A 17,258-nucleotide genomic window follows, 5' to 3' on the forward strand; every position below is an offset into this window, starting at 1 on the left:
CAAATGCTCTTTAAGGGGCTGTGAGTTCTCAAGGTTTGATGAGAGATAAGGGGCCAGTACAAGGGTCAAGTACCAGCACCCATCGCACATCATGTGCGTACACCCCCCGGCACCCCCGATCGTCGGAACCCCAATGCCGTCGATCAGGTTCTTCGACGATGGTGTCCCGACAAAGAAAAATGTGGCACCAGCACATGCCCGAGCCTAGCATGTGCTGCCACAACTCTCGGTCTGATCCGATCTTAGACTGAAAATGAACTCCATATGCTTAGATTGGGAATGAACTTCGTATGCCTAAGTTAACCCATAAAACGAGCATACGGGCGCTCAGCCGGCCAGAGGGGCAGGATGCGTAAGCCGGGGATCGGTCGGGTCCCCCTCTGCGTGCTGCCGATCCTGCTGCCGCAACCCTCAGTCTGGTCATATCTTAGACTGGGAATGAACTCCGTATGCCTAAGCCAACCGATGAAATGAGCGAGCGGGCGGGCGGGCACTACGCCTGCCAGAGAGGCGGGATGCGCAAGCCGTGGATCGACAGGGTGGTAGGTGGGTTTAGGCACATCTTCATATTTCTACCATGCCAATGGCATTTTTCTGGCTTGTAAATTCATACAATGGTCCCTTAAGCCTTCATGTTAAGTTTCATGGAAAGACGACTCGTTTTCTATTTTTCATGATTTTTGAAACTTTTTACGGTTTGGGATTTTTTAAAATTTTTTCAAAAGGAGTTTTGGCCCCAAACCTGGTAGACGTGATCCTTGTATTTTTGTTGGTATGCTCAAAACAATTCAGCTAAAAACTCAAAGTGTACAAGATTTGGTGACCATTTGAAAAAAGTGTCCCCATTTCAAACACTTTAATGGCTGCTGGCAGCAAACCTGTAAAATCTTAAATGCTCTTTAAGGGGGTGTGAGTTCTCGAGGTTTGATGAGGGATAGGGGGCCAATATAAGGGCCAGGTACCAGTACCCATCGAACATCATGTGCGCAGACCCCCCCGATTGTCGGAGCCCCAATGTCGTCGGTCAGGTTCTTTGGCGATGGTGTCCCGGTAAAGAAAAATACGACACCAGCACATGCCCGAGCCTAGCAGCTGCTGTTGCAATGCTCGGTCCAATCTGATCTTAGACTGGGAATGAACTCTGTATGCTTAGACTGGGAATGAACTCTGTATGCCTAAGTCAACCCACGAAACGAGCGTGCGGGCTCTCAGCTGGCCAGAGGGTGGCATGCACAAGCTTGGGATCGGTCGGGTCCTCCTCAACGTGCTGCTAATCCTGCTCCCACAACCCTCGGTATGATTCGATCTTAGACTGGGAATCAACTCTGTAAGCCTAAGCCACCCGATGAAACGATTGGGCAGGCGGGCGGGCACTACGCCGGCCAAAGAGGCGGGATGCGCAAGCCGTGGATCGATAGGGTGGTAGGTAGGTTTAGGCACATCTTCATATTTTTGCCATGCCAATGCGATTTTTTTGGCTTGTAAATTCAAACAATGGTCCCTTAAGCCTTCATGTGAAGTTTCGTGGCAAGACGACTCGTATTCTATTTTTCACGATTTTGGAAACTTTTTACGGTTCGGGATTTTTTCAAATTTTTTCAAAAGGAGTTTTAGCCCCAAACTTGGTAGACGTGATCCTTGCATTTTTGTTGGCATGCATAAAACAATTCAGCTAAAAACTTGAAGTGTACAAGATTTTGTGACCATTTCAAAAAAGTGTCCCCATTTCATACACTTTAATGGCTACTAGCAGCAAACCTGTAAAATCTCAAATGCTCTTTAAGGAGGAGTGAGTTCTTGAGGTTTGATGAGGGATAGGGGGCCAATACAAGTACCAGCACCCATCGAACATCATGTGCGCAGACCCCCCCGACCCCCCCAATCGCCGGAACCCCATTGACGCTTGTCAGGTTCTCTGGCGATGGTGTCCCGACGAAGAAAAATATGGCACCAGCAAATGCCCGAGCCCAGCATTTGCTACCGCAATAATCGGTCCAGTTTGATCTTAGATCGGGAATGAACTCTGTATGCTTAGATTGGGAATGAACTCCGTATGCCTAAGTCAACCCACGAAACGAGCGTGCGAGCACTCAGCCGGCCAGAGGGCGGGATGCGCAATCTGGGGATCGGTCGGGTCCCCCTCGACGTGCTGCTAATCCTACGGCCGCAACCCTCAGTCTGATTCGATCTTAGATTGGGAATGAACTCTGTATGCCTAAGCCAACTGACGAAACGAGTGGGCGGGCGGGCGGGCACTACGCCGGCCAGAGAGGCGGGGTGCGCAAGCCGTCGATCGATAGGGTGGTAGGTGGGTTTAGGTACATCTTCACATTTTTGCCATGCCAATGCCATTTTTCTGGCTTGTAAATTCATACAATGGTCCCCTAAGCCTTCATGTGAAGTTTCATGGCAAGAGACTCGTTTTCTATTTTTCACGATTTTGGAAACTTTTTATGGTTCGAGATTTTTTAAAATTTTTTCAGAAGGAGTTTTAGACCCAAACTTGGTAGACGTGATCCTTGTATTTTTGTTGGCATGCACAAAATAATTCAGCTAAAAACTCGAAGTGTACAAGATTTTGTGACCATTTGAAAAAAGTGTCCCCATTTTAAACACTTTAATGGCTACCGGCAGCAAACCTGTAAAATCTCAAATGCTCTTTAAGGGGGTGTGAGTTCTCGAGGTTTGATGAGGGATAGGGGGCCAATATAAGGGCCAAGTACTAGTACCCATCGCACATCATGTGCGCACACCCCCCGGCACCCCCCGATCGTCGGAACCCCAATGCCGCTTGTCAGGTTCTCTGGCGATGGTGTCCTAGCGAAGAAAAATGCGGCACTAGCACATGCCCGAGCCCAGCATGTGCTGTCCCAACCCTCGGATTAGTTCGATCTTAGACTGGGAATTAACTTCGTATGCTTAGACTGGGAATGAACTCTGTATGCCTAAGTCAATCGATGAAACAAGCGTGTGGTCGCTCAGCGGGCCAGAGGGGCGGGATGCACAAGCCGGGGATCGGTTGGGTCCCCCTCTACGTGCTGCCAATCCTACAGCCACAACCCTCAATCTGGTTCGATCTTAGACTAGGAATGAACTCCGTATGCCTAAGCCAACTGACGAAACGAGTGGGCGGGCGGGCGGTCACTACGTCGGCCAGAGAGATAGGATGTGCATGCCGTGGATCGATAAGGTGGTAGGTGGGTTTAGGCACATCTTTATATTTTTGCCTTGCCAATGCCATTTTTCTGGTTGTAAATTCATACAATGGTCCCTTAAGCCTTCATGTCAAGTTTCATGGCAAGATGACTCGTTCTCTATTTTTCATGATTTTCAAAACCTTTTACGGTTCGGGATTTTTTAAAATTTTTTCAGAAGGATTTTTGGCCCCAAACTTGGTAGACGTGATCCTTGTATTTTTGTTGGCTTGCACAAAAAAATTCAGCTAAAAACTCGAAGTGTACAACATTTTGTGACCATTTGAAAAAAATGTCCCCATTTCAAACACTTTAATGGCTACTGGCAGCAAACCTGTAAAATCTCAAATGCTCTTTAGGGGGTGCGAGTTCTCGAGGTTTGATGAGGGATAGGGGGCCAATATAAGGGCCAAGTACCAGCACCCATCGCACATCATGTGCGTACACCTCCCGGGCCCCCCGATCGTCGGAAACCCAATGTCGCCGGTCAGGTTCCCCCGCGATGGTGTCCCGGTGAAGAAAAATATGGTACCAGCACATGCCCGAGCCCAACATGTGCTGCTGCAACCCTCGATCCAGTCTGATCTTAGACTGGGAATGAACTCCGCATGCTTAGACTACAAATGAACTCCGTATGCCTAAGTCAACCCACGAAACGAGCGTACGGGCGCTCAACTGGCCAGAGGGGCGGGATGCGCAAGCTGGGGATCGGTCGGGTCCCCCTCTGCGTGCTGTCAATCCTGCTGCCACAACCCTCAATCTGGTCCGATCTTAGACTGGGAATGAACTTCGTATGCCTAAGCCAACCGACGAAATGAGCGGGCAGGCGGGCGGGCACTATGTCGGCCAGAGAGGCGGGATGTGCAAGCCGTGGATCGATAGGGTGGTAGGTGGATTTAGGCACATCTTCATATTTCTACCATGCCAATCCCATTTTTCTAGCTTGTAAATTCATACAATGGTCCCTTAAGCCTTCATGTGAAGTTTCATGGCAAGACGACTCGTTTTCTATTTTTCATGATATTTGAAACATTTTACGGTTCGGGATTTTTTAAAATTTTTTCAGAAGGAGTTTTGGCCCCAAGCTTGGTAGACCTGATCCTTGTATTTTTTTTGGCTTGCACAAAAAAATTCAGCTAAAACCTCGAAGTGTACAAGATTTTGTGACCATTTGAAAAAAGTGTCCCCATTTCAGACACTTTAATGGCTACTGGCAGCAAACCTGTAAAATCTCAAATGCTCTTTAGGGGGTTGTGAGTTCTCGAGGTTTGATGAGGGATAGGGGGCCAATATAAGGGCCATGTACCAGCACCCATCGCACATCATGTGAGCAGACCCCCCGGCCCCCCCGATCATCGGAACCCTAATGCCGTCAGTCAGGTTCTCCGGCGATGGTGTCTCGGCGAAGAAAAATGCGGCACCCACACATGCCGAGCCCAGCATGTGCTACCGCAACACTCAGTTCGGTCCGATCTTAGACTGGGAATGAACTCCGTATGCTTAGACTGGGAATGAACTCTGTATGCCTAAGTCAACCCACGAAACGAGTGTGCAGGCGCTCAGCCGACCAGAGGGGCGGGATGCTCAAGCCGGGGATCGACCGGGTCCCTCTCTGCATGCTGTCGATCTGTAACCCTCGATCCGGTCTGATCTTAAACTGGGAATGAACTCCGTATGCCTAAGCCAACCGACGAAACGAGCAAGCGGGCAGACGGGCACTACGTCAGCCAGAGAGGCGGGATGCGTAAGCCGTGGATTGATAGGGTGGTAGGTGGGTTTAGGCACATGTTCATATTTCTGCCATGCCAATGTCATTTTTTCTAGCATGTAAATTCATACGATGGTCCCTTAAGCCTTCATGTGAAGTTTCATGGCAAGACGACTTGTTTTCTATATTTCACGATTTTTGAAACTTTTTAAGGTTCATGATTTTTTAAACTTTTTTCAGAAGGATTTTTGGCCCCAAACTTGCTAGACGTGATCCCTGTACTTTTGTTGGCATGCATAAAACAATTCAGCTAAAAACTCGAAGTGTACAAGATTTTGTGACCATTTGAAAAAAGTGTCCCCATTTCAGTCACTTTAATGGCTACTGGCGACAAACCTGTAAAATCTCAAATGCTCTTTAAGGAGGTGTGAGTTCTCGAGCTTTGATGAGGGATAGGGGGCCAATATAAGGGCCAAGTACCGGCACCCATCGCACATCATGTGCGCACACCCCCCCGGCCCCCCCGATCGCCGGAACTCCAATGCCGCCAATCAGGTTCTCCGATGATGGTGTCCCGGCGAAAAAAAATGCAGCACCAGCACATGCCTAAGCCCAGCATGTGCTGCCGCAACCCTCGGTCCGGTCCAATCTTAGACTGGGAAAGAACTCCGTATGCTTAGACTGCAAATGAACTCCGTATGCCTAAGTCAACCCACGGAATGAGCGTGTAGGCACTCAGCCGACCAGAGCGGCGGGATGCACAAGCCGAGGATCGGCCGGGTCCCCCTTTGCATGCTACAGCAACCCTCGGTCTGGTCTGATCTTAGACTGGGAATCAACTCCGTATACCTAAGCCAACCGACGAAATGAGCGAGGGGACGAGCGGGCACTACACCGGCCAGAGAGGCGGGATGCGCAAGCCGTGGATCGATAGGGTGGTAGGTGAGTTTAGGCATAACTTCATATTTCTGCCATGCCAATGCAATTTTTCTGGCTTGTGAATTCATACAATGGTCCCTTAAGCCTTCATGTGAAGTTTCATGGCAAGACGACTCGTTTTCTTTTTTTCATGATTTTCAAAAATTTTTAAGGTTCGGGATTTTTTTAAATTTTTTTAGAAGGAGTTTTGGCCCCAAACTTGGTACACGTGATCCTTGTATTTTTGTTGGCATGCACAAAAAACTTCAGCTAAAAAGTTGAAGTGTACAAGATTTCGTGACCATTTGAAAAAAGTGTCCCCATTTCAGACACTTTAATGGCTACTGGCAGCAAACCTGTAAAATCTCAAATGCTCTTTAAGGGGGTGTGAGTTCTCGAGGTTTGATGAGGGATAGGGGGCCAATATAAGGGCCAAGTACCAGCACCCATCGCACATCATGTGCGCACACCCCCCCGGCCACCCCCGATCGCCAGAACCCCAATGTCGTCGGTCAGGTTCTCCGACGATGGTGTCCCGAAGAAGAAAAATATGGCACCAGCACATGCCCGAGCCCAGCATGTGCTGCCGCAACCCTCGATCCGATCCGATCTTAGACTGGGAATGAACTCCGTATGCTTAGACTGGGAATGAACTTCGTATGCCTAAGTCAACCCACGAAACAAGCGTGCAGGCGCTCAGCCGGCCAGATGGGCGGGATGCGCAAGTCGGGGATCGATCGGGTCCCCCTCTGCGTGCTGCCGATCCTGCAGCCGCAACCCTCGGTCCGGTTTGATCTTAGACTGGTAATGAACTCCATATGCCTAAGCCAACCGACGAAACGGGCGGGGGGACGGGCGAGCACCATGCCGACCAGAGAGGCGGGATGCGCAAGCCGTTGATCGATAGGGTGGTAGGTGGGTTTAGGCACATCTTCATATTTCTGCCTTGCCAATGCCATTTTTTTGGCTTGTAAATTCATACAATGGTCCCTTAAGCGTTCATGTGAAGTTTCATGGCAAGACGACTCGTTTTCTATTTTTCACAATTTTTAAAACTTTTTAAGGTTCAAGATTTTTCAAAATTTTTTCAGCAGGAGTTTTGGCCCCAAACCTAGTAGACGTGATCCTTGTATTTTTGTTGGCAAGCACAAAAAAATTCAGCTAAAAACTTGAAGTGTACAAGATTTTGTGACCATTTGAAAAAAGTGTCCCCATTCCATACGCTTTAATGGCTATTGGCGACAAACCTGTAAAATCTCAAATGCTCTTTAAAGAGGTGTGAGTTCTCGAGCTTTGATGAGGGATAGGGGGCCAATATAAGGGCCAAGTACCAGCACCCATCGCACATCATGTGCGCACACCCCCCCGGCCCCCCCGATCGCCGGAACCCCAATGCAACCAATCAGGTTCTCCGATGATGGTGTCCCAGTGAAGAAAAATACTACACCAGCACATGCTTGGGCCCAGCATATGCTACCGCAACCCTCGATCCGATCCGATCTTAGACTAGGAATGAACTCCGTATGCTTAGACTGGGAATGAACTTCGTATGCCTAAGTCAACCCACGAAACAAGCGTGCGGGCGCTCAGCCGGCCAGAGGGGCGGGATGCGCAAGTCAGGGATCGATCGGGTCCCCCTCTGCGTGCTGCCAATCCTGCAGCCGCAACCCTCGGTCCGGTTTGATCTTAGACTGGGAATGAACTCCATATCCCTAAGCCAACCGACGAAACGGGCGGGGGGACGGGCGAGCACCATGCCGACCAGAGAGGCGGGATGCGCAAGCCGTTGATCGATAGGGTGGTAGGTGGGTTTAGGCACATTTTCATATTTCTACCGTGCCAATGCCATTTTTTTGGCTTGTAAATTCATACAATGGTCCCTTAAGCGTTCATGTGAAGTTTCATGGCAAGACGACTCGTTTTCTATTTTTCACAATTTTTAAAACTTTTTAAGGTTCAAGATTTTTCAAAATTTTTTCAGCAGGAGTTTTGGCCCCAAACCTAGTAGACGTGATCCTTGTATTTTTGTTGGCAAGCACAAAAAAATTCAGCTAAAAACTTGAAGTGTACAAGATTTTGTGACCATTTGAAAAAAGTGTCCCCATTCCAGACGCTTTAATGGCTATTGGCAGCAAACCTGTAAAATCTCAAATGCTCTTTAAAGGGGTGTGAGTTCTCGAGGTTTGATGAGGGATAGAGGGCCAATATAAGGGCCAAGTGCCAGCACCCATCGCACATCATGTGCGCACACCCCCACCTCGGCCCCCCGATCGTCGGAACCCCAATGCCATCGGTAAGGTTCTCCGATGATGGTGTCCCGGTGAAGAAAAATGCGGCACCAGCACATGCTTGGGCCCAGCATATGCTACCGTAACCTTCGGTCCAGTCTGATCTTAGACTGGGAATGAACTCCGTATGCCTAAGTCAACCCACGAAACGAGCGTGCGAGCGCTCAGCCGGCCAGAGGGGCGGGATGCGCAAGCCGGGATCGGCCGGGTCCCCCTCTGTGGGCTGTCGATCTTGCTTCTGCAACCCTCAGTCCGGTTTGATCTTAGACTGGGAATAAACTATGTAAGCCTAAGCCAATCGACGAAACGAGCAGACGTGCGGGCGGGCACTACGTCGGCCAGAGAGGCGGGATGCGCAAGCCGTGGATCGATAGGGTGGTAGGTGGGTTTAGGCACATCTTCATATTTCTGCCATGCCAATGCCATTTTTCTGGCTTGTAAATTCATACAATGGTCCCTAAAGCCTTCGTGTGAAGTTTCATGGCAAGATGACTCGTTTTCTATTTTTCATGATTTTTGAAACTTTTTACGGTTCGGGATTTTTTAAAATTTTTTCAGAAGTATTTTTGGCCCCAAACTTGGTAGACGTGATCCTTGTTTTTTTGTTTGTATGCATAAAAAAATTCAGCAAAAAACTCGAAGTGTACAAGATTTTGTGACCATTTGAAAAAAGTGTCCCCATTTCAGACACTTTAATGGCTACTGGCAGCAAACTTGGAAAATCTCAAATGCTCTTTAAGGGGGTGTGAGTTCTCGAGGTTTGATGAGGGATAGGGGGCCAATATAAGGGCCAAGTACCAGCACCCATCGCACATCATGTGAGCACACCCCCCGGCCCCCCCGATCGTCGGAACCCCAATGCCGTCGGTCAGGTTCTCCGGCGATGGTGTCCCGGCGAAGAAAAATGTGGCACCAGCACATGCCCGAGCCCAGCATGTGCTGCCACAACCATTGTTCCGGTCTGATCTTGGGCTGGGAATGAACTCCGTATGTCTAAGTCAACCCACGAAACGAGCGTACGGGCGCTCAGTCGGCCAAAGTGGCGGGATGCGCAAACCGGGGATCGATCGGGTCCCTCTCTACGTGCTGTCGATCCTGCTGCCTCAACCATCAGTTCGGTTTGATCTTAGACTGAAATTGAACTCCGTATGCCTAAGCCAACTGATGAAACGAGCGGGAGGATGGGTGGGCACTACGCCAGCCAGAGAGGCGAAATGCGCAAGCCGTGAATCGATAGGGTGGTAGGTGGGTTTAGGCACATCTTCATATTTCTGCCATGCCAATGCCACTTTTCTAGCTTGTAAATTCATACAATGGTCCCTTAAGCCTTCATGTGAAGTTTGATGGCAAGACGACTCGTTTTCTATTTTTCACGATTTTGGAAAATTTTTACGGTTCGAGAATTTTTAAAATTTTTTCAGTAGGAGTTTTGGCCCCAAACTTGGTAGACATTATCCTTTTATTTTTGTTGGCATGCACAAAACAATTCAGCTACAAACTCGAAGTGTACAAGAGTTTGTGACCATTTGAAAAAAGTGTCCCCATTCCAAACACTTTAATGGCTACTGGCAGCAAACCTGTAAAATCTCAAATGCTCTTTAAAGGGGTGTGAGTTCTCGAGGTTTGATGAGGGATAGGGGGCCAATATAAGGGCCAAGTACCAGCACCCATCTTACATCATGTGCGCACACCCCCCGGCCCCCCCCGATCGTCGGAACCCCAATATCGTCGGTCTGGTTCTCCGACGATGGTGTCTCGACGAAGAAAAATGCGGCACTAGCACATGCCTGAGCCCAGCATGTGCTGCCGCAACACTCGGTCCGATCTGATCTTAGACTGAAAATGAACTTCGTATGCTTAGACTGGGAATGAAGTCCATATGCTTAAGTCAACCCATGAAACGAGTGTGCGGGTGCTCAGCCGGCAAGAGGGGCGGGATGCGTAAGCCAGGGATCGGTTGGGTCCCCCTCCGCGTGCTGCTGATCTTGCTACCACAACCCTCGGTCCAGTCTGATCTTAGACTGGGAATGAACTCCGTATACCTAAGCCAACCGACGAAATGAGCGGCCGGGCACTACGTCGGCCAAAGAGGCGGGATGCCCAAGCCGTGGATCGATAGGGTGGTAGGTGGGTTTAGGCACATCTTCATATTTCTGCCATGCCAATGCCATTTTTCTGGCTTTTAAAAATTCATACAATGGTCCCTTAAGCCTTCTTGTGAAGTTTCATGGCAAGACCACTCGTTTTCTATTTTTCACGATTTTTGAAACTTTTTACAGTTTGGGATTTTTTTAAATTTTTTCAGAAGGAGTTTTGGCCCCAAACTTGGTAGACGTGATCCTTGTATTTTTGTTGGCATGCACAAAAAAATTCAGCTAAAAACTCAAAGTGTACAAGATTTTGTGACCATCTAAAAAAAGTGTCCCCATTTCAAACACTTTAATGGCTACTGGCAGCAAACCTGTAAAATCTCAAATGCTTTTTAAGGGGGTGTGAGTTCTCAAGGTTTGATGAAGGATAGGGGGCGAATATAAGGGCAAGTACCAGCAACCATTGCACATCATGTGCGCACACCCCCCGGCACCCCCCGATCGTCGGAACCCCAATGCCGTCGGTCAGGTTCTCCAGCGATGGTGTCTCAGGGAAGAGAAATGCGGCACCAGCACATGCCCGAGCACAGCATCTACTGCTGCAACCCTCAGTCCGGTTCAATCTTAGATTGGGAATGAACTCCGTATGCTTAGACTGGGAATGAACTCTGTATGCCTAAGTCAACCAACGAAACAAGTGTACGGGCACTCAACCGGCTAATGGGGCAGGATGCGCAAGACGGGGATCGGCCGGGTCCCCCTCTGCGTGCTACCGATCCTGCTGCTGCAACCCTCGGTCTGGTCCAATCTTAGACTAGGAATGAACTCCACATGCCTAAGCCAACCGACGAAACGAGCGGGCACTACGCCGGCCAGAGAGGCGGGATGCGCAAGCCGTGGATCGATAGGGTGGTAGGTGGGTGTAGGCACATCTTCATATTTCTGCCATGCCAATGCCATTTTTTTGGCTTGTAAATTCATACAATGGTCCCTTAAGCCTTCATGTGAAGTTTCAAGGCAAGACGACTCGTTTTCTATTTTTCATGATTTTTGACACTTTTATCGGTTTGTGATTTTTTAAAATTTTTTCGGAAGGAGTTTTGGCCCCAAACTTGGTAGATGTGATCCTTGTATTTTGTTGGCATGCACAAAAAAATTCAGCTAAAAACTTGAAGTGTACAAGATTTTGTGACCATTTAAAAAAAGTGTCCCCATTTCAGACACTTTCATGGCTACTGGCAGCAAACCTGTAAAATCTCAAATGCTCTTTAAGGGGGCGTGAGTTCTTGAGGTTTGATGAGGGATAGGGGGCCAATATAGGGGCCAAGTGCCCGCACCCATCAAACATCATGTGTGAACTCCCCCCGACCCCCCGATTGCCGGAACCCCAATGCTGTCGGTCAGGTTCTCCGGTGATGGTGTCCCGACGAAGAAAAATACGGCACCAGCACATTCTCGAGCCCAGCATGTGCTGCCGCAACCCTCGGTTCGGTCCAATCTTAGACTGGGAATGAATTCCGTAAGCTTAGACTGGGAATGAACTCTGTATGCTTAAGTCAACCCACGAAACGAACGTGCGAGCGCTCAGCTAGCTAGAGGGGCGGGATGGGCAAGCCGGGGATCGACTGGGTCCCCCTCTATGTGCTGTCGATGCTACTGCCACAACCCTTGGTCCGATCATATCTTAGACTGGGAATGAACTCCGTATGCCTAAGCCAACTGACGAAACGAGCAGGCGGGCGGGTACTACACCGGCCAGAGAGGCGGCGGGATGCTCAAGCCGTGGATCGATAGGGTGGTAAGTGGGTTTAGGCACATCTTTATATTTCTGTCATGCCAATGCCATTTTTTTGGCTTGTAAATTCATACAATGGTCCGTTAAGCCTTCGTGTAAAGTTTCATGGCAAGACCACTCTTTTTCTATTTTTCATGATTTTTAAAACTTTTTACGGTTTGAGATTTTTTAAAATTTTTTCAGAAGGAAGTTTGGCCCCAAACTTGGTAGACGTGATCTTTGTATTTTCGTTGGCATGCACAAAACAATTCAGCTAAAAACTCGAAGTGTACAAGATTTTGTGACCAATTGAAAAAAGTGTCCTCATTCCAGACACTTTAATGGCTACTGGCAGCAAACCTGTAAAATCTCAAATGCTCTTTAAGGGGGTGTGAGTTCTCGAGGTTTGATGAGGGATAGGGGGCCAATATAAGGGCCAACTACCAGCTCCCATCACACATCATGTGTGCACACCCCTCGACCCCCCGATCGTCGGAACCCTAATCCCGTCGGTTAGGTTCTCCGACGATGGTGTCCCAGTGAAGAAAAATACGGCACCAGCACATACCCGAGCCCAGCATGTGCTGCCGCAACCCTCAGTCTGGTCCAATCTTTGACTGGGAGTGAACTCCATATGCTTAGACTAGGAATGAACTCTGTATGCCTAAGTCAACCCATGAAACAAGCGTGCGGGCGCTCAGCCGGCCAGAGCGGCGGGATTCACAAGCCGGGGATCGATCGGGTCCCTCTTTGCATGCTGCTGATCCTGCTACCGTAACCCTCGGTCTGATCTGATCTTAGACTGGGAATGAACTGCATATGCCTAAGCCAACCGATGAATCGAGCGGGCGGGCTGGCGGGCGGGCGGGCACTACGTCGGCCAGAGAGGCGGGATGCACAAATCGTGGATCGATAGGGTGGTAGGTGGGTTTAGGCACATCTTCATATTTCTACCGTACCAATGCCATTTTTCTGGCTTGTAAATTCACATGCCTTAAGCCTTCATGTGAAGTTTCATGGCAAGACGACTCATTTTCTATTTTTCACCATTTTCAAAACTTTTTACGGTTCTAAATTTTTTAAAATTTTTTCAGAAGGTGTTTTGGCCCCAAACTTATTAGACGGGATCCTTGTATTTTTGTTGGCATGTACAAAAAAACTCAGCTAAAAGCTTGAAGTGTACAAGATTTTGTGACCATTTGAAAAAAGTGTCCTCATTTCAGACACTTTAATGGCCACTGGCAGCAAACCTGTAAAATCTCAAATGCTCTTTAAGGGGGTGTGAGTTCTTGAGGTTTGATGAGGCATAGGGGGCCAATATAAGGGCCAAGTACCAGCACCCATCGCACATCATGTGCGCACACCCCCCCGCCCCCCGATCACCGGAAGCCCAATGCCACCAATCAGGTTCTCAGGTAGCCCCTGGTCCAGTCCGATCTTAGACTGGGAATGAACTCTGTATGCTTAGACTGGAATGAACTCCATATGCCTAAGTCAACCCATAAAACGAGCGTGTCGGCGCTCAGCCGGCTAAAGGGATGGGATGCGTAAGTCGAGGATCGATCCGGTCCCCCTCTGCGTGCTATCGATCCTGCTGCCGTAACACTCGATCCGGTCTGATCTTAGATTGGGAATAAACTTCGTATGCCTAAGCCAACCGACGAAACGAGCGGGCGGGCGGGCAGACACTACGCCGGCCAGAGAGACGGGATGAGCAAGCCGTGGATCGATAGGGTGGTAGGTGGGTTTAGGCACATCTTCATATTTCTGCCATGCCAATGCCATTTTTTTGGCTTTTAAATTCATACAATGGTCCCTTAAGCCTTCGTGTGAAGTTTCATGGCAAGACGACTCGTTTTTTATTTTTCACGGTTTTTGAAACCTTTTACGGTTTGAGATTTTTTAAAATTTTTTCAGAAGGAGTTTTGGCCCCAAACTTGGTAGACGATATCGTTATATTTTTGTTGGCATGCACAAAAATATTCAGCTAAAAACTCGAAGTGTACAAGATTTTGTGACCATTTGAAAAAAGTGTCCCCATTTCAGACACTTTAATGGCTACTGATAGCAAACCTATACAATCTCAAATGCTCTTTACAAGGGTGTGAGTTCTCGAGGTTTGGTGAGGGATAGGGGGCCAATATAAGGGCCCAGTACCAACACCCATCGCACATCATGTGCAAACACCCCCCGACCCCCCCGATTGTCGGAACCCCAATGCCGCCGGTCAGGTTTTTCGGCAATGGTGTCCCGGTGAAGAAAAATACAGCACCAGCACATGCTCGAGCTCAACATGTGCTACCACAACCCTCGGTCTGGTTCAATTTTAGACGGGAACGAACTTCGTATGCGTAAGTTAACCCACGAAACGAGCGTGCGGGCGCTCATCCGACCAAAGGAACGGGATGCGCAAGCCTGGGTTCGACCGAGTCCTCCTCTACGTGCTACCGATCTTGCTACTGCAACCCTTGATCCGGTCCGATCTTAGACTGGAATGAACTCTGTATGCCTAAGCCAACTGACGAAACGAGCAGGCGGGCCGACAGGCACTACGCCGGCCAGAGAGGCAGGATGCGCAAGCTGTGGATCGATAGGGTGGTAGGTGGGTTTAGGCACATCTTCATATTTCTGCCATGCCAATGCCATTTTCCTGGCTTGTAAATTCGTACAATGGTCCCTTAAGCCTTCATGTGAAGTTTCATGGCAAGATGACTCATTTTCTATTTTTCATGATTTTCAAAACTTTTTACGGTTTGGGATTTTTTAAAATTTTTTCAGAAGGAGTTTTTTCCCCAAACTTCTTAGACGCGATGCTTGTATTTTTGTTGGCATTCACAAAAAAATTCAACTAAAAACTCAAAGTGTACAAGATTTGTGACCATTTGAAAAAAGTGTCCCCATTCCAGACACTTTAGTAGCTACTGGCAGCAGACCTGTAAAATCTCAAATGCTCTTTAAAGGGGTATGAGTTCTCGAGGTTTGATGAGGGATAGGGGGCCAGAATAAGGGCCAAGTACCAGCACCCAACGCACATCATGTGCGCACACCCCCTGACCCCCCCTCGATCGCCGGAACCCCAATGCCACCGGTCAGGTTCTCCGACGATGGTGTCTCGGCAAAGAGAAATGCGGCCCCAGCACATGCCCGAGCCCAGCATGTGCTATCGTATCCCTCAGTCTGGTTTGATCTTAGATTGGGAATTAACTCCGTATGCTTAGACTGGGAACGAACTCCGTATGCCTAAGTCAACCCACGAAACGAGCGTGCAGGCGCTCAGCCGGCCAGAGGGGCAAGATGCGCAAGCCAGGGATTGGTCGGGTCCCCCTCTGCATGCTACCGTAACCCTCGGTCTGGTCCGATCTTACACTGTGAACAAACTCTGTATACCTAAGCCAACCGACGAAACGAGCGGGCGGGCGAGCGGGCACTTTGCCGGCCAGAGAGACGGGATACGCAAGCCGTGGATCGATAGGGTGGTCGGTGGGTTTAGGCACATCTTCATATTTTTGCCATGCCAATGCCATTTTTTTGGCTTGTAAATTCATACAATGGTCCCTTAAGCCTTCATGTGAAGTTTCATGGCAAGACGACTCGTTTTCTATTTTTCACGATTTTCAAAACTTTTTACGGTTCGAGATATTTTAAAATTTTTTCAGAAGGTGTTTTGGCCCCAAACTTGGTAGACATGATCCTTGTATTTTTGTTGGCTTGCAAAAAAAAAATTCAGCTAAAAACTCGAAGCGTGCAAGATTTTGTGACCATTTGAAAAAAGTGTCCCCATTTTAGACACTTTAAATGCTACTGGCAGCAAACCTGTAAAATCTCAAATGCTCTTTAAGGGGGTGTGAGTTCTCGAGGTTTGATGAGAGATAGGGAGCCAATATAAGGGCCAAGTACTAGCACCCATCGCACATCATGTGCACACACCCCCCGGCCCCCCCGGATCGTCGGAACCCCAATGCCGTCGGTCAGGTTCTCCGATGAAGAAAAATGCGGCACCAGCACATGCCCGAGCCCAGCATGTGCTTCCGCAACCCTCGGTCCAGTCCGATCTTAGACTGGGAATGAACTCCATATGCTCAGACTGGGAATGAACTCCGTATGCCTAAGTCAAGCCACGAAATGAACGTGCGGGTGCTTAGCCGGACAGAGGGACGGGATGCGCAAGCCAGAGATCGATCGGGTCCCCCTCTATGTGCTGCCGATCCTACAGCCGCAACCCGCGGTCTGGTTCGATCTTAGACTGGGAATGAACTCCGTATGCCTAAGCCGACCGACAAAACGAGTGGGCGGGTGGGCGGGCACTACGTCGGCCAGAGAGGCGGGATGCGCAAGCCGTGGATCGATAGGTTGGTAGGTGGGTTTAGGCACATCTTCATATTTCTACCTTGCCAATGCCATTTCTCTGGCTTGTAAATTCATACAATGGTCCCTTAAGCCTTCATTTGAAGTTTCATGGCAAGACGACTCATTTTCTATTTTTCATGAATTTTGAAACTTTTTACGGTTCGAGATTTTTTAAAATTTTTTCAGAAGGAGTTTTGGCCCCAAACTTGGAAGATGTGATCCTTGTATTTTTTTTGCATGGACAAAAAAATTCAGCTAAAAACTCGAAATGTACAAGATTTTGTGACCATTTGAAAAATGTGTCGCCATTTCAGACACTTTAATGGCTACTGGCAGCAAACCTGTAAAATCTCAAATGCTCTTTAAGGGGGTGTGAGTTCTTGAGGTTTGATGAGGGATAGGGGGAAAATATAAGGGCCAAGTACCAGCACCCATCGCACATCATGTACGCCCACCCCTCCGGCCCCCCGATCGTCGGAACCCAAATGTCGCCGGTCAGGTTCTCCGGTGATGGTGTCCGGGCGAAGAAAAATACGGCACCAGCATATGCCCTAGCCCAGCATGTGCTGTCGGAACCTTTGGTCTTGTCCGAACCTAGACTGGGAATGAATTCTATATGCTTAGACTGGGAATGAACTACGTATGCCTAAGTCAACCCACGAAATGTGCGTGCGGGCGCTCAGCCTGTCATGGGGGCGGGATACGCAAGTCGGGGATCGGTCGGGTCCCCCTCTGCGTGTTGCTGATCCTGCTGCTGCAACCCTCAGTCCGGTCTGATCTTAGACTGGGAATGAACTCCGTATGCCTAAACCAACCGACGAAACAAGCGGGCGGGCACTACGTCGGCCAGAGAGGCGGGATGCGTAAGCCGTGGATCGATAGGGTGGTAGGTGGGTTTAGGCATATCTTCATATTTCTGCCATGCCAATGCCATTTTTT

Source organism: Durio zibethinus, chromosome 6, assembly GCF_047325235.1.
Source record: "Durio zibethinus cultivar Kanyao isolate XHJ-2024 chromosome 6, ASM4732523v1, whole genome shotgun sequence".
In the NCBI taxonomy this organism is placed as follows: domain Eukaryota; kingdom Viridiplantae; phylum Streptophyta; class Magnoliopsida; order Malvales; family Malvaceae; genus Durio; species Durio zibethinus.